This window comes from Podarcis tiliguerta (assembly GCF_965153285.1).
Source record: "Podarcis tiliguerta genome assembly, chromosome: 17".
Lineage (NCBI taxonomy): Eukaryota > Metazoa > Chordata > Lepidosauria > Squamata > Lacertidae > Podarcis > Podarcis tiliguerta.
The window spans coordinates 17987288-18012417 of record NC_139550.1 but is presented as its reverse complement, the minus strand read 5'-3'; positions in this window follow the sequence as shown (position 1 = coordinate 18012417).

Sequence of the window (25130 nt, the reverse complement as noted above, 5' to 3'; positions counted from 1 at the left end):
CAAAGTGAGATGTTGGTGTGACCTCATATCTAGGGAGGAGTAGGAGGCAAATGTTTCCACACCTCTAGCGCAGTGCCAAATCAGTGGGACAGGGAGCGGGAGAAAGAAAACCCTTGTGGATAAAAACCTCAGTGAAACCGCTTCGCTTGGAAGTAAAATGACCAAGGATTTGTGTGCAAACTCTAAATCGAAAGCATTTATCTAGGATCAGATAGTGATTTTTTTGCCTTCTTTCTCAAAGCATTAGAAGGCTGCAGATAACCCCCTGAGAGCAAGGTCTCTCATATTACACATATATATGAAACACAGAATTGTCGGCAGCATAGTGGCAGAGAGAGTCAAACAACACATAGCTCAAGATTACCATGACCAAAACTCCTGTTTTTATTTTATCCGAAAACAAAACCCCATATCTCATTCATGCAGAACCATTGTAGTATGTGTGTGACCTCACGTTTATGATGTGATTGTTTCTGTGGGCTTTTTCCTTCTTTCGTTGCATATTTTGTTTTCTCCTTTTTTCTGCATAATGGGAAAAACTTAATAAACCCCCCACAAAAACTCCGTCACGCAGAGGGTTGGAGATTTGAATTGGGGCCATAGTGTTCTTGACTGTCTATTTATTTGCATCCGTGCCATGGCCCCAATCCAAATAACCCCAGGGCTATTATCAGCTGCAGAAGGGAAAACTTATAGGCATAACTTCTTAAGTAGGTTACATTTTCTCCTTTGCAGCCAGGAACAGCTTCAGGAGATAATTTAAGATGGGGAACTGGTGCAAGGGAGAGCAGTTATTCTCGCTATCTCTCACACTGCACCTCTGGCTGCATCTAGACACATCAAAAAATAATAATCAGGAAAACCCGTTGCGAACCTCATCAAGTCATACCTCGGCTCCCGAACGCCTTGGGAGTTGAACGTTCCAGCTCCCGAACGTTAGAAAACGGGGAGTGTTCTGGTTTTCAAACGTTGTTTTGAAGCCAAATGTCCGTCAAGGCTTCTGCAGCTTCTGATTGGCTGCAGGAGCTTCCTGCAGCCAGTCAGAAGCCACGCTTTGGTTTCTGAACGTTTAAGAAGCCGAACAGACTTCTGGAACAGATTCTGTTCGACTTCCGGGGTACGACTGCAATGAAAAATCATGTTGCCGAAAGACGGCACCCTACAGCGCCATCCAGTGTCACAGTGTTGTAATGCATTTTAAATGCTCTCTCCTTTTTTATACTAATGTTGCTGAGTCCGCTGATGAAAAAAGAATCCCTTGAAAGTTGCTATTAGAGTAGAAAACATATAAACCCAAATGGGACAGGTATACATGGAAATGTCCCATTATCTCCAATAAGATGTAATTGGAGAGCAACAACCATCTTTATCTGGCCTTTGCCCTCTGTACCACAGCTCTGTTCCCTGCCCCCCCACCCACTATGGGTGCTTTTTTGAATTGAGTCACAGAGAACTAACAGAAAATAGTTCTTGCCATACACCTTTCACATCACATGTTGATCAACACTGAGTTACAAGCCAGGATGTCCTTGGTTTGAGTCTCACCCTGTTGTTGTTGTTTAGTCGTGTCCGACTCTTTGTGACCCCATGGACCAGAGCATGCCAGGCACTTCTGTCTTCCGCTGCCTCCCGCAGTTTGGTCAGACTCATGCTGGTAGCTTCAAGAACACTGCCCAACCATCTCGTCCTCTGTCGTCCCCTTCTTCTTGTGCCCTCAATCTTTCCCAACATCAGGGTCTTTTCCAGGGAGTCTTCTCTTCTCATGAGATGGCCAAAGTATTGGAACCTCAGCTTCAGGATCTGTCCTTCTAGTGAGCACTCAGGGCTGATTTCCTTCAGAATGGATAGGTTTGATCTTCTTGCAGTCCATGGGACTCTCAAGAGTCTCCTCCAGCACCATAATTCAAAAGCATCAATTGTTTGGCGATCAGCCCTCTTTATGGTCCAGCTCTCACTTCCATACATCGCTACTGGGAAAACCATAGCTTTTACTATACGGACCTTTGTTGGCAAGGTGATGTCTCTACTTTTTAAGACTGTTTCTTAAAAAGTCTCTCTAAGTCTCTCTAAGACTCTTTCTTAAGAGTCTCACCCTAGGTAAAGGTAAAGGACCCCTGGATGGTTAAGTCCAGTCAAATTTGACTGTGGGGTATGCGGCGCTCATCTCGCTTTCAGGCCGAGGGAGCCAGCGTTTGTCTACAGACAGTTTTTCCAGGTCATATGGTCTGAGCCGCTTCTGGAGCAACAGCACAACATGATGGAAACCAGAGCGCACGGAAACGTCATTTACCTTCCCACCGCAGTGGTACCTATTTATCTACTTTCACTGGTGTGCTTTTCAACTGGCAGGAGCTGGGACCGAGCTTACCCCTTCGCAGGGATTCAAACCGCCAACCTTCTGATTGGCAAGCCCAGGAGGCTCAGTGGTTTAGACCACAGCGCCACCTGTGTTGCTACCATAAACTTAGCAAGTAGCCCTCGGCAAAGCAACTCTTCTGTTCCTCAGTCCTCCCACTCCCCCATAGGCAATATGATGACAATACTACTCACTTAATTGATAGGCTTGTTGTTGTTATTGTTGTTGTTGTCAGGGTAACATGGTGTGGCAAAACTGCTGAGTATTGTGACATCTGTAGTAAGTTGACTTACTAAGGCAGCACTAACCAGTGTGCTGCAGATATTGTGAATTCCAGTGATCACCTTCCCAGTCAGCATGGGCTATGGTCAGGGATTATGGGAGTTGGAGTCCCCTAGATCTGGCTACACTTGTTCAAAGGGAATTCCCCTTGATGCAACAACCAAGTATAAAATGCAGTATTTGCACAAGCCCTACTGTGCCAGCAGTTAAATGAGAATTTCACTGTGGCGCCTACAACTCAAAATCTTGTTGCAGCAGTGATAGTTATCCAGCCATCTGCCTTATTGGCCCTAGCAGGCAAGCAGTCTACACATTGCATATCTCTCTCCCCCCCCCCCCCGTCCCAATTAAAAGCAAAGGTATAATGTTCAATGGATGCTGAGACGATGGAGCAGAAATGTTCGACAGCTCTTTTAAAAATAACATCCAAAAAACCCCACAAACCCCTCCACCACCCTCCTATCAAATTGCTGTAGAGAAATGTTTGGCCAAATGTGGCTTGAGGATATTCTAAATATCACACAACTGAGTAGTTCAGGTGAATGGGAGAGCTGTTTACATAGGGTTATGCTGACCTGAGGTTATATGGGGGACGTGCTGAGGCCCCAATAACAGGGCTTGGGATAATATATCCCGTTATTTGATCAGCCACTTTTAACAGCAAACAAAAAGAATTTATGTTAGTGTAGCTACTTCCTTCGTATTCCCTAGTAACTTTATCTTGTCATTACGGCAACAATTCCCCCTTCACTCCTATGCTTTCTGATAGTTCAGCGAGGTACCCAGAGACTTTCAGTCAGCATTTGCTGACTGGTACTTTCGCCAATACATTAGGTGATTGCTTTCAGCTTCATCTCTTGTTTTTATAGGAACCAGCCAGCCTTCAATCTAAGCTCATTCCAAATGCAGTGCTTTTATGGTCTATGTACACACTGCTATTCCTCATCTTAGTACATCCAGTTTGTCTTCACAGAAAGAGGAGACTGGTCAACTTTTGTAAAGTTCAAACCTGACAGCCAGGAGCTCCTGAAGATTATAATTTGCTCTGGCACTGATCTACCTTCTCTTGACAATTCACTTAGCCAATATGACTCATCTTTGCTTCAGCAAAGGCACAAGGGTACTGGATAATTTCCAGCACCGCGGCGTCGTAGGGAGAGTAGCAGAGCCTGGGTTTAAACCTCTGCTGATCCATGAGGCTCACAAGTTGACCTTCCGTGGATGGGACTAGTCAGCAACGGTCAGCCTAGAGCCACTTTGCAGGGTTGTTCTGAAGCTAAAAAAGAGAAATTCCGTTACCCACTGCCCTAAGCTCTTGGCAAGAAGAGTTGTCTGCAAACGTGGTTTGCTGAGTTTTCTTCATGCATCTTTGCACGGAATAAAGGAAGCACTGCATGGTACAAAACCAGGCTTGCCTTCGAAGGCATTAGGACTAAAGTAAAAAAATGGTAAAGGAACCCTGGACAGTTAAATCCAGTCAAAGGTGACTATGGGGTTGTGGTACTCATCTCGCTTTCAGGCCAAGGGAGCCAACATTTGTCCACAGATAGCTTTCTGGGTCACATGGTCAGCATGACTAAACCGCTTCTGGTGCAGTGGAACACTGTGACGTAGGCCAGAGCGCATGGAAATGCTGTTTACCTTCCCGCCACAATGGTACCTATTTATCTACTTGCGCTGGTGTGCTTTCGAACTGCTAGGTTGGCAGGAGCTGGGACAGAGCAATGGGAACTCACCCCGTCATGGGGATTCAAACCTTTCGATCGGCAAGCCCAAGAGGCTCAGTGGTTTGGACCACAGCACCACCCGCGTCCCTTTACCTTTAGCGTTATCACTATCAGTATTCTGTCACAACCCTCCGCCCCACAACCCAGGGTTAGATGTGCTGTCTCATTGCTGACAATTAAGATCTGCTTATCTCTCTCCTAATTGACTCCATGTCTTTCAGGCATTCTGGACACCTGTGGAGGCTACTCCTGCCAAGAGATGGGTTTAGGTCAAAAAGGCAGCAGAAGGCCAGATAACATCCATTTGCTAGGAGAACCAGGGACCCATCATAACTGAAAAGTGCTCTGCTGGCTGGCTCTTATCTGATTGATCCCAACTGTAGCAGTCTATAGCAGCTCACACTCTGACCTTCTTGATCTGCCACATGCACACAGCATGCCATTTGTATGCCCAATGTCCCTGGTTGTCTGGAAATCTGTTATCACGTGTGCTGTGATGCAATCATCCCCTGCCAGTAAGGAACAGGAAGTGATGTCGCACAGCCCCTTTAAAATTAGTTTGGCAAAAGGTGGTGAGCCTTAGGTGGAATCTGCACACATATAAAAAAAAGATTGTGAGAATGCTTTTTTAAAAAAACTGATTTGAAAAATATATGGAATTTGCCATAGCTCACCATCGCCATCTAGTGTCACATTGGTATAATGCACTTTGCAACACACTTAAAATGTTTCCTTTGCAGCCGTATAGCTGAGTCCTCCATTATGACCATTCTCAGCAATCATATGCTGGCATGAGCTCACTTGGCTTCGTTGTGAAAACTGCAGCACATGCGCCCAGATGTATAGCAAGAGAGGTGCTGTCGAGATTGCATTCTGCAAATCAGATCATCTCATGGCTACAGTTTTGTTCTTACCTTCAAAATGGTTTCTCCTTCTTTTAAAAGAAAAACAACAACAGTAATAACGATAAGCAACAACAAGCATGAAATCTGCCAGATAAAAATATTTACAAGGCAGGAGACACCCACAGCTCTCTTTTGCCTGGAAGCCTCCAACCCAGCAACAATCATTTACCTCTGTTCCAGTGGCACGGATCCAGTTCAAAATTAAAATGGGCTGGATGGCCACATAGAGCAGGAGATAATCTGAAGCCGCCATTTTAGTAAATTAGATTGTGGACCTCTCTGCCTGCACGCCTCTCATCTGCAGATAAATGATGCCAGATGGAATTGTAATAACTCCCATTGTTGTGGAATGGCTCTATTAGATTCGGAAAAGAGCTCTTTGAGAGAACTGCTTAGTCTAGGTGCCTATCTTGGTTTCAAATCCTGTTTTGAGTTTCCAGAAGTATTTTCAATGTTTCTTATTATTGCTATTGTCCTTGTTGATTATTATGAAAATTAACATTATTGTTCCTTTCTGAATGTCCCGGCGAGCCATGTACCTGGGTTTGGGATTTTTTTCCCCAGCAGAGAACAGATCCAATCATCAGTCCAACAGGAACTGTTATAAACACAGAAGAACAACGACGGTCCGATTTAGCACATCTGCAAAAAAGTCCTGTCTGTTAGCAATATACGTCCTTAAAGAAAAGGCAGAAAGAAGCGGGGGCTCTTCTGCCGGAGGGGTGCTGGCACATCAGTCAATCCATTAAGCAAGTAAATAAAAGCAACAACTGAAGAATAAATCATTTCTGAATTTCACAAGCAAATATTTCTGATACATAAATTACGGCGACTGAATGACTCATGAGCAGTTTTGGAGGCTGCAGTGTGCGTTCAAAGATGTGTGTGTGTGTGTGTGTGCAAACAACAGCACTAACTGTGGAACATCCATCTTTCTTTGATCCCCAAATCTCTCCCCCACTCTTCCTCATTTGCACTCTATTGGGGGTGGGCCCTGCAGTACATTTCCTCCAGCTCCAAGGGCTGGGCATAACAGCTGCCTCCACAGCTGATGCCACTCTAAACTCCCTGGGTTTGCTTGACTAACCTAAAAAGCACACAATGGCACACAACGCCGTGCCTTAAGCAGAGTGCCAAGGTTTCCTGGTGCCGTGAGCCACAGTGACATTACCCACAGACATAATAGGCATATAAAATTGGGCCTGATGAATAATTCATCTCCAGGGTGGCACAAAACAAAGAGAGATTATGATTGTTGGCTGATCGCACCAACGCTATACAGCGTGAGCTGGTCTGCATCGATCTGTTTCAGTTCCTGGCTGTACTCATTAGCAGACAGGAAGTAACGCTCGGAGCTAATAGTTCTGTTTTTTTCTTCCAGAGGTGGGGCAGGGAAGGCTATATTCTCCAGGCAGAGGATGGGGGCTGTATTTAGCGCCGTTCCAACTGACTCCATCTCGAGCGGCCAGGCTTCATAATCAAGTAGCAAAGGGGTCTGAGCACATAAATGCTCAGACGAAATCTTTTCATTTAAACAAATGTGATAGCCTCCAACATATCTCCAATGAAAATAGGGACGTCCTATTTTATTATTACAGTGAAATCTCAGTTGTCGAACGTGATCCTTTCCGGAAAACCATTCGACTTCTGAAACGCTCAACAACTGGGGCGCAAAAGGGCTGTTGGCAATTTCTGTTGAGGAGATTGAAAAACATGCAGCGGAAGCTGTTCGACGTCCGAGGGGCATTCAAAAATGGAAGCAATTACTTCCGGGTTTTCGGCGTTCGGGTTCTGAAACATTCGGCTTCCAAAACACTCAAAAACTGAGGTTCCACTCTATCATCTATCTATCTATCTATCTATCTATCTATCATCTATCATCTGTCTATCTATTTCTGTATACCCCACCCATCTGACTGGGTTGCTACAGCCACTCTGGGTGGTTTACAGCATATATAAAAACATAATAAAACATTAGACATTAGACATTAAAAAAAACCTTCCCTATACAGGGCCTTCAGGTGTCACCTTGGATCGGGGATAACTCCATGCCCATCAACATTTCTCTGATGAAAATAGGGATGTCCTAAGAAAAAGCGGGACATTCTGGGATCAAATCCGAAACTGGGATGGCTTCTGTAACTGAGACGGCTTCTGGGACTGTCTATGGAAAATAGGGACACTTGGAGGGTCTGTGTATGTTTGTTTTTTAAAAATAATTTTTTAGTAAGTTTACAATTTAATATTCAACACATTTATCATATGAGAGAAATACAATAAAACAGAACTCCCCCACCCCATAACATCCCCCAACTTCCCCTTCTGGTTCATTAACTATTTGCTGCTGCTTCTGAATTGTTGTCATATTTTCATCTTTTAACTAAGTGCTCTTCAAATTACCTCTTGCATTTAATTAATTGTTTGAGGGTCTGTGTATGTTTACCTTACATCCACGCAGGGGAAAGGCATGCTCACGGCACACCTTCACGTGTAACATATACATTTACAGCATGCATGCATTACATTTGTACATGAGAAACATTTTATGCGTGCAAATAAAGAGCTTGCTACGTACAAAGGTCCTAAAAGCCTTGCCTCTGAGGAAATCCAGTGAAGATATTTGCAGTTTTCCACAACTGCAAATAATGTGTTCACAGCACTTTGGTATTTCATATTATGTAATTCACAGGGGTGGCCTTGGTTTTTTGCTTTTCAAGGTGCTTGTATAGCTCAGTGGGTTAGAGCATGCTGCTGATAATGCCAAGGTTGCAGGTTCGATCCCCGGATGAGGCAGCTGTGTATTCCTGCATTGCATGGGGTTGGACTAGATGATCCTCAGGTCCCTCCAAACCCTGTAAGGGACCTTTTCCACAAAGCAATAGTTTTTATTAGAAAATCAAATCAAACCAAATATTCCAAGTTGCAAAAAGAATCCCAGGAATGCTTAGGCTTATCTTGAGGTTGTGGGGTAGGAAATCCTTGATATTGCAGAACGTTTCCTTCTTACCCTGCCATTAATGCCAATGTATCTGGTATTTCCAAGTAAGTCTTAATTGCAGTCAGTTGACATCCTGTTCAAGATGCTTGCTAACAAAATGGCATTGGGGAAAAAACAAACTGAACATTCTGCCAAAGCATTAGAATATGAGAACTGATGCTTTGGTGAATAGGGCCCTAAATGTTTTAGTAACACTTAAATACCCACTAATTTAAACACAAGTTAAATTGGCAATCAAAACACCCCCAACTGTTTTGAGCTGTCATCCTATTTATGTAAAAGAGCTTCAAGGCTTAGTATTAGCCCTGCTAAGCAGTGACACGAGGATGGAACCAGTGGTGCATGTTCACGGCTTCTTCTTCTTCTTTCCGAATATGCCATGAGTAAATGCAATCAAGCTTTAATCATTATTTTTGTTTTAAAATATGCATCCCCATTTCCCTGAAAACAAGCGCTGGAGGAGACAGCATTCCCCACAGCTTCTCCTCAACTTTGATTTGATTTGCACCTCTCAGCTCATCCTTCTTTGTTGCCAAATTTTAATTAGTAGACCTTCTTCGGTTTGTTGCTGATGGAAGTTTCCTCTTCTTCTTCTTCTTCTTCTTCTTCTTCTTCTTCTTCTTCTTCATATCTGACATCTTCTCTGGCTTTTTTTAAAAAAACCAAGCCAGGGATTCAAGGTTCAGAGAATTGGGTGAGAGGATCTTCATGCTACTATTAACTGTGTTTGTGAGGTCTTAAGGCGTGGGTAGGCAAACTAAGGCCCAGGGGCCAGATCTGGCCCAGTTGCCTTCTAAATCCAGCCCACGGACGGTCCGGAAATCAGCATGTTTTTACATGAGTAGAATGTGTCCTTTTACAGTGGTACCTTGGGTTACGTTACCTTCGGGTTATGTAATTTCGAGTTACGAACGCGACAAACTTGGAAGGGTACTTTCATACAAATTTCATTGTGTTTTGCGTCTAAAAAATGAATTAGCAAACAGAGCAGCGGGGCTGTGTGTCTCCATCTTACCTAAATACAAGAGACAAGGAAAAAGTGATGAGAGAGAAGAGACAAATATGGGAAGCCCGGAGTACAGTATTTGTTTGTGAGAGACTGGGTTTGAATAGTTTTTTGAAAGAATTATATGGGTTTGTACTTCGGCCACCTACCTGGGAAGGAAAGGTGGGGATGCCTTTATCGCATAAGTAATATAGGGTGATTCATTGTACTTTTCACACTAAAGCTATACACTTAAATACAGTGGTACCTTGGTTCTCAAATGCCTTGGTTCCCAAACGCCGAAAACCCGGAAGTAAGTGTTCTGGTTTTTGAACATTTTTCGGAAGCTGAACGTCCAATGTGGCTGTCGGCTATTGTTTCCAGGGCATTTGCACCAATCAGAAGTTGTGCCTTGGTTTTCAAACATTTTGGAAGTCAAACAGACTTCTGGAACGGATTAAGTTTGGCGCTTTTGTTTTTGCTATTTATTTTGCGTTTTTCTTTGTGATGCATTTTTGGTTAATTTGTTTTTGTGACTGTGTGGAACCCAGTTCAGCTACTGATTGTGTGATTGTGGAAATGGATAAAAGCCCCCCATCCAAACCAATGACGATCATCAGTGCAAGTAAGAAAAAATAAAAAATAAAAATTATGATCTACAATACTTTCTTATTTATTTTATAGTACAGTGCATTGATTATTGCTTTAATTTTATGGAACAATGGTCTCATTAGATAGTAAAATTAATGTTAAATTGCTGTTTTAGGGGTTGTTTTTAAATGTCTGAAACGGATTAATCCGTTTGGCATTACTTTCTATGGGAAAGCGCAGCTTGGTTTTGGAACAGTTTGGTTTTGGAACAGACTTCCGGAACACATATAGTTTGAGAACAAAGGTACCACTGTAGTTGCTTATTGTGCGTCAAAAATAGCACTCCCACACTTTAGTCCAGAATTCCGTTTTATACTTTCTGTGGACAAAATTGGTTTCTTCCACAGTTGTCGGGTATAAGAGGATTGCACTGTTATTAACTTCCAGCTCAACAGAATGAGATAATGCTACTTAGCTTTCTCCAATCAAAAGCCCCAGCAATTTAAGGGAGGGTGTTTAGAAGATGCAAACCAGGTATGTATTTTTAAAACACAATTAAAATATGTTTACTCCTTAGCAGCCCTAGGCACAAAGTGGCACCCCTGCAGCTGCAAAAGCAAATTTTAGGTTTACACTTACACATCCCCACCCAGTCAAATGAAAATTACTTCATTGCTTATCTTATAATTACCGAGCTTAATGTTGTTTGTATTGTTTAAAACCATCCATGAATAATTGATTTTTATTTTATTTTTTTTACCTCTAAACCTGCAGACAGAACAGCAAATATTGTTTCTTTTCAAAAGATACTCTTGTTAATAATAGATTGTGGGCACAAACACAAAGGCCAAAACAATGGATACGTCTCTTACGTTAACACATCGTTCTCTGAGTTGTACAGCAAATTATGGAACACGCAGCTAAATGTACTGTCATTTTTATTTGCTTCATTTTCTTTCAGCTGAGGCTTCCAAAAAACTAAAGTGCTCTTGTATTATGAAAATTTTTAGTCTGGAACTTAAAGGATATCAGTGAATTTGGGTAGAAATGGAAATGGGATGAGAAATTGCCGATGTTTGTGTACTCGTCCCGTTTCCAGAATCTATCCAGCGAATATGATCAGTATGGGATGTGGTTATTGGCCCACAAAATGATACTTAATTGATTACTCCCCACTTTGCATTGCATTTTCTTTGCACTGAAATGAATGGGGTAGTATAATGCAATGACAAAATAATTAATACTACAATTTATTACATAATCATTGAACATCGCTAAAAGTAACATCAGACCATTTCCAAAACAGGGCGGGATCAGTTGCTGTGATTTGCTCCTGGTCCTACATGGTTATTGTTTATGATATTTATAAAAAATATTCATAGACCAGCTAGGAAATAGTTTTGGGTTTTTTAAAAGAAGAACTTTCCCCTCTTTCTGTCTTAGTGTTGTCGCTCTCTTAGGCAGCAGATATCAGGATTTCTTTCTTAAATTGAAATAAATAAATACAAGGAAATAACCTTTAATGTTTCACTAGAAATATGATGCAAACGTAGACATGACTTCATTGCCAGTATTCTCTTATACTTTTTGTCAATGAATTGATGAAGCAACATATGAGGTTTAAAACTGAGCTGAAGATGTAAGTTTCTTGTTTTTAATAGAAAGACTGACAGGAAAATTGTAATGGATCTCCCTGTTGGAGCTTATTTCTCAAATATCTCTCTCTCACACACAAAATCACCATAAGATTTGCTATAAATGGGTGATGTTGTAATCCCAAACGTATTACAGTTTTACTTTTATAACTGAAATATACTCGGAGTCACAAAGTGATTTCATGCTCTTTATTGCAGCTTGTCAAAAGAGTGAATGAGTCCCCCTCCCCAAACCACTGGCTTTATATACATTATTTACACAACAGGTCCCATGTGATTGGCTGATTCTGCTTCCCTCCTAGAGCCTGATTGGGCTGCCTCAACAACAACAACAACAAAATCTGATTGAACAGAAAGGTTCCTGCTTACAATAGAATGGATTCTTTAGTTTGCCTTTTGGAAAAAAAAGTATTGGCTTTTTCCTGCAAGCACAAACAATTTCCCGGTATGCTGGTGTACCTGCATGTAGCCATATGACCCTATCACAGCTTGGGTGTCAGTTGTGCCTATCTTTATTGCAATTGCTGCTTTCCCAACGACCAGTTACAGTATATTACCAGGGCCAGTATATCCAGCAGGGGTGTAGGGACAGCGTAAACAAGGCGACACTTATTCCAACCACCGAAGACTGAGGACACCTCAGATTTGTGTCTTGTTGGGTGTTTTGATAAGATGCAGAGGGCTGTCCCGGTAGGCTGCAAAAGGGTTTAATTGCAGATTTATTTGTAGAAACCTGGTAGACGTTCACAGTATATATAATCTGTTACGACCCATCTGCTTCACAAGTATAATTTTGGAAATTACGTTTTAAAACCTTAAGTTTAAAATGTAGTTAATAAGCTCAATATGTGTGAAACCCTAAATAGTTATGTTGCCCTTGGTTGACTCATTTTCTGTTCTTCATTGTCATCTTTACAGTTTTTCTCCTTGTATTTGCAAAAGAAGAAGATTTAATGAAGAAATAAACAAGACTGTCATTCTGCCTCCTTGCAAAGTCATGGAAAACTAGAGATCACTCTTTAATTATTGCTGTATTACCTGGCATGTGTGCCCTTCCCTTGCCCAGCAGATGGCATAAAGGCTGCCTATAAGGAACAGGCAGAGCTGACCAGAAGGGAATTGAAGATTGGGGACTTTACTGAGGTGGCACAAAAATGACGCAAAAAACAGTCATATGCCTCAGAGCTGCCGCTGCAATCCAATCTGAGAACCCCATCCCATAGCTGCTTTTACTGTATTTTTCCATGTATAACATGACCCAATGTATAAGGTAAAGGTAAAGGGACCCCTGACCATTAGGTCCAGTCGTGACTGACTCTGGGGTTGCGGCGCTCATCTTACTTTACTGGCCAAGGGAGCTGGCGTACAGCTTCCAGGTCACGTGGCCAGCATGACTAAGCCGCTTCTGGTGAACCAGAGCAGCACACGGAAATGCCGTTTACCTTCCCGCTGGAGCGGTACCTATTTATCTACTTGCACTTTGATGTGATTTTGAACTGCTAGGTTGGCAGGAGCAGGGACTGAGCAACGGGAGCTCACCCCATCACAGGGATTTGAACCGCCAACCTTCTGATCGGCAAGTCCTAGACTCTGTGGTTTAACCCACAGCACCATCCGCATCCCTGACCCAATGTATAAGATGACCCCTATTTTTTTGAGAGCCCTCAACAGTTATTGAGCTTCTTTTGTAAGTTTGCTGAGCTGTTGAGCAGCTTTTTGATGATCCCCCGCTCTGGCTGACAGAACTCGTGCCGTAATACACCGCATATCGGCACTCACTAAATACTCTTCCTGAGCCGGGAAGAGCAGGTAAGCAGCCAGCCCTCCGACATTTCCCTGCTACCACCACAGCACCAGCCCTTGCTTCCTTAGCATATTAACCCATGTATAAGACGACTCTCAATTTATCACACACACAAAAAAAAAATAAGAAAAAAGTCATCTTATACATGGAGAAATACGGTGAGTGGAAAGTAAATCATTGAAACTTCTGCAAGTTTTTCACATTTGGTTTGTATCCAGTGAAGTCACCTCACTGCTGCCTCTCTCAAGCCCTCCAAGTGTCCCTATTTTCCAGGGACAGTCCAGGATTTATGGAAGCTGTCCCAGTTTCTGATTTGATCCCGGAATGTCTCTCTTTTCCTGAGGACGCCCCTATTTTCATGAGTGAAAAGTTGGAGGGTATGGAATAGGACAATCCTATTTTCATCAGAGAAATGTTGGAGGGTATACGCTCCCTGAAAATCCCCAAAATCTGTTCTGAGAGTCCCCCACACACCCTCTGGAGCAGATTGGTTGGCAGGGGACCCACGGAGAGAGGAGATGGAGAAGAAGCTCTGTGGTTGCACAGGCAGGAATCCTTGCACAAACAGGATGACTTCGTTGGATAAAAACACTGATCTCTTTTTCAACAGAGATGCTTGAGGAATTGGATCATTGCAAATTCCACTACAGACTGACCTGAGCTGTGCCTCTCAGACTAATGAGTGGCTAAGAACTGAGTGATTCATTGGGTTTTTTTGCACTTCCCAAATGTGCTGACACTGTTGTCAGTTCAATTTTTTAAAAAGAAGAAGTTAAAATGCCTATTTTGAGAGAAAACATTATTGTTATTTTCTTCTGCACTAGGTGCAGATTATGGGGAAGAAAAGTAGGAATCCTTCAAATCAGATGCAAGCCAGATATAAGGTTTGGGGAAGGGACGGATTTTAAACACACCTATCCTCTGCAACAATTTTTTAAGGAAACCCTCCCCCCTCCCTATTTTATTACTCAGGATAATTGAGTCAGTATCATTAATGCAGATTTCAGATCTCACTTCAAACAACTCACACATTCTTATTTTGTCACCCATTAGGTCTCACCTATGCAACTTGCCCTTTCATGTCTGAAGTTTTGAGAAACAGAATCAGGATTTTGACTCTCATTATTATTATCATTTACTGAATTTATATACCGCCCTATACCCGGGAGGTCTCTATTACCATTAACTTCTTGACTGCTTCATACCCTCCAACATTTCTCACATGAATATAGGGATGTCCTATTTAATAATAATAATAATAATAATAGTAATGGTGGTAATAATAATAGCTCACCCATCTGATTGGGTTGCCCCAGCCTCTCTGGGCACCTTCAACATATATAAAAACATAAAAAACTTCCCTATACAGGGCTGCCTTCAGATATCTTCGAAAGGTTGTATTGTTATATAGATTGGCTCGGGGGGTCACATAACTCCACACCCTCCAACTTTTCTGTGATGGAAATAGGGAAGTCCTGAGGAAAAGAGGGACATTCTGGGATCAAATGTGAAAACAGGACGGCGTCTGTAAATCCAGGACCATCCCTGGAAAATTGGGACACTTGGAAGGTCTGGCTGCTTGGATAGTTTTGCCATCCTTGCTTTCCCATGAGAGGTGGTGGACTCTCCTTCCTTGGAGGTTTCTAAGCAGAGGTTGGATGGCCATCTGTCCTGGATGCTTTAGCTGAGATTTCAGCATTGCAGGGGGGCTGGACTAGATGATCCTTGGGGTTCCCTAACAACTCTAAGATTCTTTGATTCTGTGATTCTAGGGTATGATTTGGCATCAGTGACATGTCCCTGGACGGAAAAGAACAATGCTGTCCAGGGTTGTAAGGACTGCAGAGAGAATAATTGGGTGCATTCTTCCCACCTTCGATCAAATCTATGCTTCCAGGTGTCATAAGAAAGCTGCAGAGATAGTGCAGGATAGTGCACACCCCGAAAATGATCTCTTTCAGCTTCTGCCTTCTGGAAGAAGGTACAGGTTTATAAAGACTAGGACTAGCCGCCTGAGAAACAGTTTCTATCCAAATGTGATTTTGGTTTTAAACACAGTGTAAGGTAGTCTCTATGGGAGTATATTGTATTTAATTATGGGGTATCAGAGTTTTTAGGGGGCTAAGCAGGCTGGGATAGCTGGAATAGCAGGATTGTTGGTTTTGAATGTCTGGTGTAGATTTTTTTCAATTTCGTTGTTCTGCATGGGACAATGACAACAAAGTTTATCGTATCGTATTGTATCTGAGCACCATTGGTGAAGCAAAGGAGGCATGGCACTGATTGCGCGCTTGGATGGGGAAACAGTCCAGAACTTCATACAAGAACAGAAAATGACAAACTTTTCTCTTTTTTTAAGCAGATTATCAGATGATCGGCTCTTGCGGTATCTTGAACCTGTGGTTCCTGGCGCTGCTGTGCTCTGGCTCCAAAGAGTCTCCAAAGCTGGAATGTGATCTCTGCAAGCAAAAGCGGCACAATCCCCCAAGATTGCATTTTTCCACGTTTTCTAGGCCATTTGCACAAAAATCACCTGCAGTTTCCATTTCACTTAAGTAGCTTTAAGTAGGGCCCCGTTTCCTTTGTTGTCGGCTTGATCTTTCTCTCAATGAAAAAAATCAAAGGAAAATTGGTCATTTGACTTGAATCCCAGAAGGAACCGCATGTCTCTTGCTTACAGAAATTCAACTAACTCTTGAATTTTTTTTTGCATCTTACAGAGGAGATTCTGATCCCTGTGCTTAAAAAATAGGGCCAGTTTCTGATAGCTGTTTCTAAGGAAAACACAGACAAAAATTCTGAGTTACACAAGGCCGTTGAGTAAATTCACAGTTCTGTCTTTTCAGCTTTTCCCTCTGTCTCTCCACACGCACACACACACATATACAGACACTAGAAAGTTCAAGGGGATTATTATGGTGCGAGGTTTTTGTTCTGGTTGCTGGGGGATGGCAAGCTATGGTGAGGTAAATATCCCACAGTTGTATTGCACTCGCAGATCATTAGTGTTAAAACACTGAGCTGTAACACCATTATCAATCTTCCTCTGCTTACAGTTGGTCTTCACCCCAGTAAAGTTTAAAAATTAAATATAAAAAAGAGTCCATTGAGAACCTCCGCATCAATCCTCCAGAGAGATGTAATCTATGCATAACAATGCTTAAATCAGCATGACATTTACAACACATATTAAGTGGTTTGTTATTTATTTCAAGACTTTAATTGGCACAATATATTAGCGGCATTGTCGCAACAGTCCCACTTAACGGCTTCTTTTCCCAGCTTGTAAGAGTCGCCCTACCCCTCTATTCCCATTTTCATTACCCTTTAGCCCAAATGAATTGTTAAAAACAATTTTTGCTTCAAAAGCTATCCACAGATTGGAAAGCAATTCTGCTTTGTTGAATGTGGGCTAGCTCCCTCTGACTTTTTACTGAGCCTGTTAACATGGGGTTTTTTCGGGTGGTTCCCCCCCCCAAACCCATGCCCCTCCCTCAAATTCCTGCTCTCATTTCCCACCCTCCTTGACAAATGTCCGACTTTTCCATTTTTGTTGCTGGTAAGAAGGGGAAAAAACTCATTAAAATATTATGAAGCATGCAGAATAATTATACATGGCAAGCTCTGTCAATGAATAACATCTGCAGAAATGTGTATGTATATTTATATCACAGTAAATTTGAACCCGACCATTTTTATATTTATTTTTTGCTTTGCTCCATTTTTTAAAATAAAAAAATCCTTTGTCTGAAGCAATGCACAAGGCAAATTTTTAAACCGCAGAGGCTACAGTACAGCCATTGTTCCTGAGCTGGATCTGCAGCCATCCTGCGCCAAACATCATTATCCCATTGTTTAGATCCTGGTTCACAATGAGGCTGAGTCTCATGTCTGTTCAGTGTTTTCCTTTTCCTCCATTCCTCCCCCATTTAAATTTTTATCATGATAGCTTTTCACAAGACTGGCAAAGCTATAATGTAGTCACTGTGTTGTGAACATGGTCTGAAACAGTGTTGGGGTGGAGTGGGGTGGAGGGTAGAGGGAGAGGAACCTAAAAGAAAAGCCTGAACAGGGCCGGCCCTACCATTTACCAGAGTGAGGAAGCCACCTCCTTAGGCAGCTTATCTGGAGTGTCAGATAACTTCAGTAAATTGTTAAGAAATTAAATTAGTTATTGCATTTTCACTGTCATGGAAGGGAGAGGCACTTGTAGGATTTTCTGCTTCAGGTGCCAAAAAAATTTGGCCAGCCATGGGTGCTATGTATTTTGATTTGCGGGGGTGAGATTTACTGTTGTGCCTCAGGCAGCAAAATGTCTTGAGGCAGCTCTGGCAGAAAACATTTGACAAGTGAGACCTTCTAAGGCAATGGTACTCCGTTTTCCATCTCTTTTGGTAGGTGAGTACATGGGGACAACTGTGTCACAACAGCTTCAGAATGTTTTCCGGATCTCCACCTTATCTCATCATTTAGGAAAGTGGGGGGAAGCAGAGCTTTTCATATTTAAGCTGCTGCTGATTTTAAAGGTGTACCTCTTCTCAGAAATAGATCTCTTAACAGCTTATCACGGTAACTGCAATGTAATTTGGTGGGAGGGAGGGCATATTTGGCAACTTTTCAGGGGGCTGAAAGGAGGTGAAACTGCACAGCAGCAATGTCCTCACCCAAGGGACATTCAGGTGGTAACCCCCCACTCCAAAAGAACAAACATGCATATATTCAGGCAGTATCCCCTGACAACTGAAAATCTGCTTTTGTGAGCTGCCGGTGAATGTTTTTCCAAGTGAACTTTAATAAATATTTCCCTAGATAAAGCAGCATTTTTCAAAAGGCATTGAGAACAACCAAATTGTGCAGCTGTCTTTCTGTCTGAGCTTTTCACAGCACTGCTGGCTGCTCCCTTAACTTTTTTTTATTAGGGTTTTTTGTTTTTTGTTTTTTTAAAAAATACTTCTTTATCCAAGTAGCAGTGATGCTATCATGCAACCAATCACATTTTGGTTACGAGATGACATAACAGAGGGCAAATGAAACCAATTCAGAGTGAGTGTAGTGGCCTCGACTGATTCAAAAATAATTCCACCAACGCCTTTACTCTGAATAATCTGCGTGATACCATGAGCCACATCCAGCTCCAAATGGCTGCACAATGATGGCACTGTTTGTAGGAAGAAAGCGGCTAAATTTAAAATAAAAAAATGGAGATGCAGCAGTTTCTGATCAGGGCAACAAAAAGCAGTGAAGCAATGCAAAACACACCTGCTTTCCGTGGATCTAGTTTCAAGAAACATTACATATGCCTCAAAGCCCCCTTTTTGCACTGAATAATATTGCTCCATGACTACTCACCACAGAACTGGTTTTATACCAGGTTAATGGCAATGGCTTTCTCCAAAGAATCCAAAGTTTGGTGAGGGTACTGATTATTTTGTTAGAAATCCTAGCTATCTCCTAGAACTACTGTTCCTGGGGCAGAGATAATTCTTTTAAAATCAAATTAAGTCTGTAATAAGACATATCGCACCATCCAGAACTCCGCACTGAGCGAGTTTCCACACTGACTACTTCGCCTGTTTGAGATGATTCTTTCATATGTTACATCTGACTTTCAGTACTCCTCTGGTTACTCATTTGTTTAAAAATCAGAGTTAACGAAAACATTCCCGTTTATAACACAGCTTCTTTTGCTGAAGAAAGAAGGTAGCAGATCTAGAGAGGAAGAACACAACTTCAGAGAGAAAGTTAACAATGCTGTGTGTGAGAGACAGTTACCAAGGCGATGCAAAGAAGATATTTTAACATGTACTGTATGCAATGCATGTGGACATGTGTTGAACAGCAGGAGCCATACATAAAGAGGATGTCCCCCTCTCCTGCTCCTGCTATTGCATTATGCAAAGGAAACCAGGATTCAGGTAATGTTGTGGCTGCAGTTTTCACAACACTGAGGTCCTTCCTGGCCTATGTTTGTTCGTTCTCTCTCTCTGTCTCGCTCCCTCTCTCTTTCTCTCTCTAACACTACTCAAGAGCTGCAATGCAAACTGTTTGCCAAGAATCTGACATACATCTACCGTCTCGTTTTAAAGCTGCCTGCTTTTTTGTTGTTGTTTTTTGTTCTTATAAATAAAACCCAGCTCGAAAACAATTTGGAGCCTAGGACAACCGATAAAAGCTACAGTGCACAATTCTGGTTTATGCCTTTCGCTCTCGTATGTTTTTCTTTCCATTGTAGCAAATGCTATCCTTTGGGAACCCTCTTGGAGACTGGACCATTCCCAGATTTTCCTCCTTTGTCTGCCAGTTGTTTGTAGCTCTAAACCATTTTGCTCGACGATTGCTACCATACGCATTTTACTTTTTTATATGTATAAAAAAAGCTTAATTAAATGAAACAGGAAAACGTCCCAGTAATCTCCCCATATCCTTCACCTCCACAATGGTCACATGTCTCCAATCAATGCAGTTTGAGCAGTTACTTAAATGTGGGGAGCGTAGGGGAGAAGGCATTAGCCGTTATTCCTTCTGATATTTTTAGAAGTGAACCTTGAAGCTCTGACTTAAGTGTTTTGGTATGTTTTCAGCCAAGCCCAGATTACAAACCGTTGTTCCAAAACTCCCGTCACCCAGTTTTCTCAAAGATCACCGCCGCAATCCCCCTGGCTTGATTTTCATTTGGACAGCCCAAACCGACCCCTTCAGTTCTCGATTATTCTGAGTATGATTATTAAGAACAGATATTTCCACCACGCACACACATGGCGTATTGCAGAAAGGAAGGCTATACTGTATTTTAGAAAAAGAAAGAAAGAAAGAAAGAAAGAGAAAGAAAGAAAGAAAATAACTATTTTTTTAAAAAGATGTTACCATTCTGAGGATAGCTGTAAGCTATCAATTTACAACCTGATTCAGTTAACATATGTCCCTTTTTGGGGAGACTTTCGCTCAAAGAATTGTAGGGCGGGGAGATTTGTTTACAGGGAGGAATCTCCCTACTTGAAGATGTGCTATTCTAAGCAAGAGGAGCTTCACACACACCAAATTCCCACACTGGAACATATAATTGGATCGGGGGTGCAAGCACACCATTTACAAAGAGCTGAATGCATGCCCGAAAAAGAGGCATGTGTATAGTCTTTGCAGATCCCAGAAGAGCAGACTGGTTTGGCTCTTCAGCTGTAGGAGCTGCTGTGGCAAAAACTGCAGATGTGCACATGTGGTTCTCTTTTATGCTCTCATCCAGCTCTTTTGGATTAAGGCCCAGCATCATCTCCCTCTGTCTGCAAAACGTCTACATGTGAACAACAGAGAACATCCCCTCCCCTCTCCCTTGCATTGCAGTCTGATGATGTGCCAGTAATGATGAGCACAGCCTCGCAAAGATTCAAGGATTCAAACACAAAAATTTCTTCTTACTACTGCCATCTTTCTACATCCCCTGAACTGGCCCCCACAAGGAGGGATAGGGGAGGAAGCCACCCTACTCAGATTCCAAAGCAGGTTTACCTGATCTGTTCTGGGTAGATCAGGACCTGGAGCAGATCAACGGTCCACTTCAGAAGCTGCAATCTTTCCCTCTTAGCCTTTAAAAACAGGGCATGCATCCAGTCATAGTCTGAGTGGCTAGTGTGTGGGGCTCCTTACCCCACACCAATATCTACATGGCGAAAGGAAAAACAGGAGCAAATTTCATGCTTGGACACTTTGGGTTGAGGGAAAGATTTGGGAGAGGGAGAGTTGGCTGGCAGTGAATGCGTATGTTTCCCTGCTGTGGCAGCCATTTTGTGATGGTGCTCACAACACTCTCTAACTACTAAACATGCCCATGAGGCTCCAAATGTTTAGGAACCCTGGAAACAGGCTGGACACAGATATAGTGCAAATACGGAGCTCCCGTGATCTTCAGCCACGTTCCAAGTCTGCCTTCACAATGGAGCTAGCAGATGAACACCAGAGACCTTCAGTTGTGCTTTTTCCATGCTCACCACCTTCTCTACTGCCAACTACTGTCATCTCCTCCTCCACTCCCATGGATAAATTCTTTTTTTGGATACCCTTTTGGATACTTTAGCTATGTGTTACATTAAACCCCTGTGAGCAGACTACATAACCATATTCCAGAATACCAAACAGGGTTTTAATAAATCATGTTTTATACCTAATGTCTCATCAGCCATTGAACACTTCTTCCCCAAACAACAGTCAAGCTAAGTGGTGATAGTTAAGCATAATATATTTTAGATAGGTGCCATTATCCTTTCTGTATTTCTTCTGCTGTCAGCAATCATTTCAGAAAACCATTTTCCCCCCACTGGTCAAGATTTATGGGATAACTAAAGTACAATCCTCAGCCTTGATCGGCAAAGCAGCACATAGCCAAATTCCACCTCCAAAAGAGTAACTTTTTGAAAAAACAAATTCTTTTGTCTGAATGTGTGAGAGACAGACAGAGAACGAGAGTCAATGGCTAAGCAGGAATATGTTACTCACCATATTAAACATACAAGAATATGAATCTTTTAAGTCCCAATGTAATCTCACTGAAACCATCATCTGCGCAGAGCCCCAACATTCTAGTTAGAAGTATTTGTTTTCTTTATTTCTTTACTGTTTACCTGCTGATACCTAGAAAAACACATTTCGTTGTTATTTAAGCAGTGGTGTAGAGTGGGTTGCTGGTGCCCAGGGCGGGGCAAGTGTTGTGCCTCCCAGTGGACTGGGCAGCTGGCATGGGGGTGTGCATGGAGCCCTTACAGAGGGTGAATGGAGTTGACTTGGCTGAACAACCAAGTCAACTGAATGTTCTATAGCTATACCAATCTAAATAGGGGAGGGCAGCAGGATTAGGGTTAGTTGCTATTATTGCACATCCTGCTGAACCATTTCCCCAAAGGCACCTTGAGAAAAAGAACCTGTCTAGTGAGGAAGACGAGCAGCATCCTACCTTTGAGGCACAGCCTAGACACATAGCTATGTGGAAAATGCTCAGTAGGCGTGGCCAAACTCTCTAGGGTAACCCATTCATGGTGGCCTCCAGCTAGAGATAGGTAACAAAAAACAGATCTCCTAGTGTTCCCCAGCTGGGAGTGGAAAAAGAAATGGAAGGCAAGAGGATAAAAATAGTGGCAGCCAACAAGGATGGGCAAGATTGACAGGCTGTTGTCCTTGTGTGACTGTTCCATTATTAAGGGTGGTTCAGAGCTTTGCAGACACATTGTGAGCTCTGCTTTTATCATCTCTCTCTCTTAAAACTGTTGTAGGGGAAGAGAACCAACGGTTCTGTGTCACTGTAAAATCCAACTGCCTTATTTCAGCATTAGATTTCCTGAGCCACAGCCTCTTTGGCGTCTTTGTGGTGCTTCAGGACTATTTATTTAAAGACGCAGCTCAGAAGATAAACCTTAAAAAGTTCAAAAATAACTTGAGTGTGTGGGATCCAAAGAATTACAGGAAACCAATTGTGTGAATGATCTGGTTAGAAGAAGAGGCAAGAGGCAAGCGAAACACATCTATTTTTACTCTATTTTCTGTTTCCGTTTTAAAGCACTGTATTTCAAAAATACAGTGTCCAGAACACACGTTTGCCAGCTTGGAAGGAATGTTGAATGAAAGCCCAGTTAGGAACTTCCATAAACTCCAAGCAAAGTGAGTGTCCAAGGTATCCCCAGTCTAATGAGAGCAGTGGGGCAAATGGAGTCATGTAGCTTGTACACTTTGTGCCTGGGTATTGTTGTTTCAGGTTGGGAATGCTTGCAGATGAAGATGCCTTCTTATAAGAATGAGGTTTAAGAAAATAATCCACTTGACACCACTGCTTCAGTCGTATTCTGCTGGGCTGCAACCCAAGTTATAATTGCACACAATTAAGGAAAGCTGTATGCTATGAATTCACTTAGCTGTCCTAATGGTTATGTCATCTGCAGAGCTGCAAAAGGTCCCTTCTGCAAAACACAGAAGTCATCTGCAAAAACTGAAGCCTGCATTATGATCTACAAATACCTATGAAGCTCCCCTTGCAGTTTTGCTTTTCTCTAGATCGGATCAACATCTCCTCTAAAAAAGAAAAAAGCATCAGAAGGGTATAGGAAACAGTGCGGCTCTGAATACAAAGTGCACTTAAGCTCTGTGAAATCAATGGCCATGCAATCCAATCCTATGTATGTTTATTCAGAAGTAAGATTAGGTGTGTGCAACAAGTCTTGCCAGGTAAGTGCACATGGGATCGTGGCCTTCATCAACATACCTCTTTGATGTATTCTTGCCAAACTATAACATATGTACTTCTTTATTTCCATGAAAGCTTGGCAAACAAACAAAAGAATCCCTGACCAATATGCTTATGCTTCTTTTGTTAATCCTTACAATGTGTAACATACAGTCTAAATAGTCTGCTGATATAATGTCTATTGTTGTTCTCTCACCACAGGTAACATTTACTCAACGTGGAGCCAATTTGCACATTTTAGTCGTTGTGTTATTAATATAACTGGCATATTATTAAGCAGCAGAATAGCAAGCCAGAGTCAGCATAAATGTTGCAAATATTCAGGAAGTGTTAACCTGAAATTGTTGCTCTCAAACACACTAAGATTCTGGAGTAAAGGTAAAAGGTAAAGGGACCATTAGGTCCAGTCGTGGCCGACTCTGGGGTTGCAATGCTCATCTCACTTTATTGGCCGAGGGAGCCGGTGTACAGCTTCCGGGTCATGTGGCCAGCATGACTAAGCCGCTTCTGGCGAACCAGAGCAGCGCACGGAAATGCTGTTTACCTTCCCACTGGAGTGGTACCTATTTATCTACTTGCACTTTGACATGCTTTCGAGCTGCTTGGTTGGCAGGAGCAGGGACCGAGCAACAGGAGCTCACCCCGTCACAGGGATTCGAACCGCCAACCTTCTGATCGGCAACTCCTAGGCTCTGTGGTTTAACCCACAGTGCCATCCACGTCACCCCACCAGTAGAGTAACAGTGGTTAATTGGAGATTAAGATTCTGGAGTAGGTTTGCCATATTTCAAAAAGTGAAAATCTGGAAGTTGTCTAGCTTTTTTTGGCAAAATCACAAAAAAGGCAAAAACTACACTGTTGGCAACCCTATTCTGGAGGGCCCAGTAGTCTCCATTTCCCAAGGATTTTTACAGTCTGAACTTCCTATTAGCTATGAAGGCCCCAGAGAGAGTCCTCTCCTTCATCTCATGAGCAAATGAGGGAAAGGAAAAGAGCAGGGGGCTTCCCAAGCAGACTGAGGTTGCATTGCTGTGACTTAGAGTGTGATCTGTGAGCCAGGAAGGCTGTGCACATGCTATATCTTTAAAGCACATTCAAAGCACATGCACACCAAGAATATGCTTTGAATGTGCTTTAAATTATTTATTGTGTACAGTGGTACCTTGGTTCTCAAATGCCTTGGTACTCAAACAACTTGGAACGCAAACACTGCAAACCTAGAAGTAAGTGTTTTGGTGTGCGAACATTTTTCAGAAGCCAAACGTGCTCTGCTTTGAGTGTTACGCTTCCAATTTGAGTGCCACACTTCCATTTTGAGTGTTACATTGAGATCTGTCTGTTTTTGCTATTTATTTTGCATTTTTGTGGCTCTTTTGTTTTTGTGTGTGACTGTGTGGAACCCAGTTCAGCTACTGATTTGAGTGATTGATTGATTGTGTGACTTCAGTACATTGTTTATTACTTTCATTTTATGGATCAGTGGTCTTGTTAGATAGCAAAATTCATATTAAATTTCTGTTTTAGGGGCTGTTTTTAAAAATCTCGAATGGATTAATCCATTTTGCTTTACTTTCTATGGGAAAGCATGCCTTGGTTTTGGAACAC